Consider the following 5,419-nt stretch of genomic DNA (forward strand, 5'->3'; position numbering starts at 1 on the left):
TTCATATCTGAAATAGATCAATAGTGTAAACTGTTGGTGTGGCATTATTTCAGGATAATGTTCACTTGCTATAATCTTTGATCACCCTATGCTGCTTTTGGAAATACTACCAACCCCTACAAAATCTGTTTACAGCTGAGGCAAAAATTATATTTGGGCCTTCAGTTTGATTGTACTCTTGGGGGGGGGGGAACAGTAACACTTTTGTGGGAACAATCCAGAGAAAAGAAATATTTTTGGGAATATTAAAAAGGCAGATATATTTCCCCAAAGGAATAATGGAGAAGATCTTTTAAAAAGGCAGAAACTTCTCTACACACCCCCTCCCCCCAGCCAGACAACTCAGCAGAAACCAGCTTTTAGAAATGCAGATGTAATAATCCATTTAGGAAGGTTGGAGCCCTCCAGCTAGAAGCTGAAGAGATCAGGAAGACAAAGACCCTTAAAATCTACATACCCCACCCAAACTCTAAGACAGGACATAATAAGATTAACCCACCACCATCAGAATACCAAAAAGGCACACTCAGACTCAAGTCAAAGTTCATGACACAGGAACAACTCCAAATAAAAGCCCAAGAAGGTATAAAAACCCACTCCCTACTACATGTGGTCTCTTTTCTTCCAGAGCCATCTTTCTGTCTGGTTCTCCTCTTCAATAAACTACAACCTTCTTTCTAAAGCAGTCGCCATGCTGTTTATTCCCAGCTTGGACTGGACCCTTATAAAGACTTTTCCTTCAACTCTATCATGTCTGCAGCTTAACTCTGCATTAGTAATGAGCTATGCCCCAATGCTTCTGATCAATATGATGTGTTTTTGAGTTTAGGACAAGCGCTGCTATGGTTTCCTGGAGACCAAAGGAAAGGCTACAAGGAACAGAGTGCTGGAGAAAAGCCAACTGCAAGCAGCCAATTTTTGGAATTATTATACATTTAGAGAGGAGATGTAATCAGTTAGGAACTCGGATCTGTCAATGTGATGCACTCACTGGAGAAATTTGGTCTCTATTCTTGGTTAGCTCTTATTTAAATATAACTAGAAGAGCATAAGACTGATCACCTCTCATTGTCTCCACCTGCTGTGGACTCAAATAATTCCAATGTTATGTAAATTTTGGGGTGGACTTAATCCTGTTGGAGCACTACTACAATCTGTAAAGTGGAGGTTTCAGGAGAGGCAGAGAAATGGATTAATGGAGACTGCCTTGTCAGCATTCTGTAGGATCTCTTTTGTTGTAATCTGACAGGACAGCAAAGCCTTAGGAAGCATGTTAATATTCTTCCAAAGCATGGAAAATGGGTGGAATAGGAGATGAAAATTGCTACTACTTCCAGGAATAATTGTCTTTGTTAATAGTCAAGACATGCTATTAAAGTAATACTAGATGTGATCTGTTTTAATAATGCATCCATTCAGAATACACCATTCCTCCAATAGAAAATGTATTTTGTGTAAGAAATTGTTGAACAGGTTAAATAGACAGCATACATTACTTTTACAATAGCATTACTCCTTCTCTTTTTCCTCATTCTCATACTAAGCAGCAGGAACTAGATGTCTTCCTCAGAGGTTGTCCTGTTTGTGTCTCTGCACAGTTCTGTGTAAATTGTGGGTGAGAATATTTTTTATTTCCCCACAATTCCTGAGAATACAGAAACCACAGCTGTCCTAAAACCTTCCCCCTAGCAGATATTTCTGTTTGCAATGACTTTCATGATTTCTACTTGGTTTTGGATACCACACTTAATGTTTTTCCTTGGACTTTCATAGCAGATATTAGCCTGATCTGAGGGCCTGAAATGCTATTGTTTTTCTCACCTGCTGGGACCTAAGAGCTGGATTTATACAACATGCTAAGCCAACACTGAACCAATCACCTTTTAGTGAGGATCTTTCCCCATTGCTGAGTTAAAATGCTACTTCCTGAGTCAGCAGAAACCTATATCAGGGGTCTTCAAACTTGGCCCTTTTATGACTTGTGGACTTCAACTCCCAGAATTCCTCAGCCAGGTGCCTATATGGACACAACATTTGCAATCCCTACTTATGATCCCCATCCTACCTTTATTACCTCTGCTCTTTATTGGCAGCAAATGGTAGTATCCTGGTTTGAGTGTCTCTATGTCTGTGTCCTGTCTGAGTCTGAGTCATGTTAGGTAAAATGATTACTCTTGTTTTGTTTCTCTCCCTAGGTGACAGCTGACAGCCACCATTCAGGATAGGAATGTGGGTGGGGAAGGGAAGGTTCTGATGATTGTAAGCTGTGTGTTCCAGATGTCTTGGGAGTTTGAGCATGCTGGGGGGGGGGGTTTCTGGAAATTGTTTTGTTCTGTTTTTCTGATGGAATTGAATTAGCATGTTGAGCCAAAGAGGGTTGCCTCTTATTTGCAGCTTTCATACCCTTCAGATTATCCATAAGCAAAGAGTTCCACCACTTAACGGCATCATAGATTTCAGTCCAAGTGCCAATGGACTTATGGTTGCTCCCACACATACTTTGCCTTGCTTCCAAACACCTACCCACAGTTATTAGCACATACGTTTTCCATAGATAATCATTCATCATCAGTGAAGCTGATAGTTGGTTCAACTAAACTTCAGCCAGCTGGTATTTGCAAAAAGTCTTTTTATCCCCGTTTTCTGCATGTGGTCTTGCTAAAAATTAACCCCTGAAGTTTGTTTATGCATTCTGATGACTGCTTACAGATTCCCTTGCCACACACATGTGCAAAACCAAAACAAGTTTTCTGAAATAAATATATCACTGCTGTCAAAACTGACCTTCTCCCCAGCCAGACCATGCTCAAGAGACTAATTTCTGGTTGTTTTGCCCAACCTGTTGGTGACACCTGCTGAGAAAGGAAACAAAGCCAGAGGCTCCATCATTTGCTTTCTTTAATTTATTCCATACTACAAGCAGCATGTATCTCAACTGTCAGTTACCTATCCTTCCATCCCCCTTCCCCAGTTCGTCAGAACTGATGAAGCGAAATGTTTTGTTCTTCTTCCTCAAGGAAAAAACAGTCCAGTTGCCTTTTGAAGAAAAAAAAACACCTTTGAGACAACGATGACCTGGATGGCTGAGACTCTCCACAGAAATATGAGGGGACAACTACCCCCTGCCCTTATTACCAGAAGTATCTGAGAGAAGGGGTCAAAAAATTCAAAATAGGGATCATAACATGTGACTGAAGTTTCATCCTTTTGCACATACACACACGATTGACATTTGTACGAAAAGGAGTGGGGCTCTGATTGTATGACCACAACTGCCATTGTGACTTTTCTGAACCTCTCTGTAGATGCAGCTGCTTGTGACTGAGCTGAATAGGTTTCGGTGATGAACACAGTGAAAAATGTGCTGGCATAATTTTTTCGCTGTCCCCAGGGTTAGAAGAAAGGACCTCAAGTGAGATTCTGAAGAGGAGTAATCCTAAATCACTAGAGGAAAGGAAAATTAGAGCAGATATATGTTCCTATTGACCTCTCTCTTACACACATTCATTTCACATGGATAGCAAAGGTTTCAGTTATTACAGAATATTGGTCTCTTCTGTTATGCTCTTTGTAAAATGAATATTAGCCATCTGGGAATTGTGATCAGCTTAGCGAAATGGATGGGGCTTTGCAACTTCGTAGGACTTTTATTCTCTGATCCTCACCTCTAACCTCAAGTTCAGTGTTTAATACCACCTGTGCGGCTTTACTTGAGTCCAGAGCAGTAATTCCAAATAAATTGGATAGCCTGCAGATCATTTTCTTTGTGACTAATGGGAGGAAGCCTTGCAGATGAATTCGGCCATGGATTTCAGATCAGTCTGATTTTTAATTTGGTTGTTGAACAATTGGTTTCTTCTCTAAGTCTCAAAAATATATTTGGGCAAAGTGCAGTTATCTTATGGCTATAACCTAGCAGATTTTCAACTGTATTATTGAGCCTTTATCTTAACATTTTTTTTCTGGAATAAGACTTATTGTATTCACTTCCTTTTCTGGACTGATTTGGAAAGCAAATGTGTATCATCCCTGAAATCTTGGCAGGTGTTAGGATCTAGGTCAGGGGTCAAGCTCAATTTCACTGAGGGCCACATCAGCTTTGCGATTGCCCTGGGGGGCCTGGGTGGGTGTGCCCAGAGTGAGTGCAGCCTACTGGGTGGGCGTGGATGGAGTGGGTGTGGCCTATTGGGTGGGTATGACCAGTTCTACATCATTCGCGTCAAGGGTGTCTATGGGGGCCTGGGCAGGAGTGGGACAGATCTGAGAGCCTCTGGCAGAAGGGGATAGGACCTGGGCAAGTGCCAAGGCCCGGTCCACCAGGCAAGTGCCAAGATGGCCACCACAAAATTATATATTGGCTCCCGCTGGCCTGGGCCAAGGCCAAGGCAGTGGGGGCCATTCCCTCACTGTTTCCAGGATGGCTTCACGGGCCACATGAAACCACTTTGCGGGCCGCATCTGGCCCCCGGGCCTTGTGTTTGACATATCTGATATAGGTATATTAAATCAGGATCATGTCCAGCTTTGAAAGCTGCTAGACATATTTGGTTATTAATAGGTAAGCAGTTGTGATTTGATCTCAAATCACATGATAACTTGATGTGGTAGAACTCAAATTTGAAAATAGCAAGGAAGAGGTTCTGTTTGAATACCTGGGCTAAATAATGGCTTAATATTTTAAATCAATTGATTTTCAATGGCTGTTTTAAATTTTTTGAGAGATTGTCTTTTGAGTTTGGCTTATCTGCAATATATTCTTGGCAATATACTCAACTAAAATGTATACTAACTAAAAATATGTCCTGAAAACTTTGCCAGCCTCCATGATATGTGTTATTTTAGCTTCATTAAGAGAGGCTGCAGTCAAATGAATATCAAGAATTCATTTTTATAAGGTAGTAAAAAATGAAAGAAAAGTGCATTATTTATATATTGAATCTAAGGAAGGAAAAATTAGAATATCCAGTTTTGGAAAATCAATGAGTCCATGTATTAAAAATGGTAAATACACTTCTTACTACGATATTTAAAGATGAAACTAATTAATCATTACATATTATGATAGGTCTATTGGACCTATCTAGGAATGTTTAATAAAGTTAAATTCTTTAACTCACATGAATCTGGTTTATGTACACATGTGCAATAAATTTTACCCCCTTAGAATCAAGGTGCCAAATACCTCAAAGCCTGGAGCAATACTAAACACAATGTATTTCAAATTAGGTTTCATTCATCCAAGATCTTAGAGTTCTTCCTCTTTTTTCCCCCTCATTGCCAGGCCTGAACTTTAGATTGCAACATCCACAGCAAAAATAGATGGAAAGGTGTAGCACACAAATAGTCCTTGTTCAGTGACCAGAACTTGGACCAGCAAATTGGTTGTTGAGCAAAGCAGTCACTAAGTAAAACATCACAA

General features: G+C 40.3%; 1 long non-coding RNA gene across 1 annotated transcript in view; it reads left to right on the forward strand.

Annotated features, from left to right (window-relative positions):
• The window catches only part of LOC120306949, a 41,603-nt gene that overhangs the window by 34,306 nt on the left and 1,878 nt on the right, over positions 1 to 5,419 (forward strand). The gene's annotated exons all lie outside the window — the stretch shown is intronic.

This window comes from Crotalus tigris, unplaced genomic scaffold, assembly GCF_016545835.1.
Source record: "Crotalus tigris isolate CLP2741 ecotype Arizona unplaced genomic scaffold, ASM1654583v1 scf7180000017764.6130737, whole genome shotgun sequence".
Lineage (NCBI taxonomy): Eukaryota > Metazoa > Chordata > Lepidosauria > Squamata > Viperidae > Crotalus > Crotalus tigris.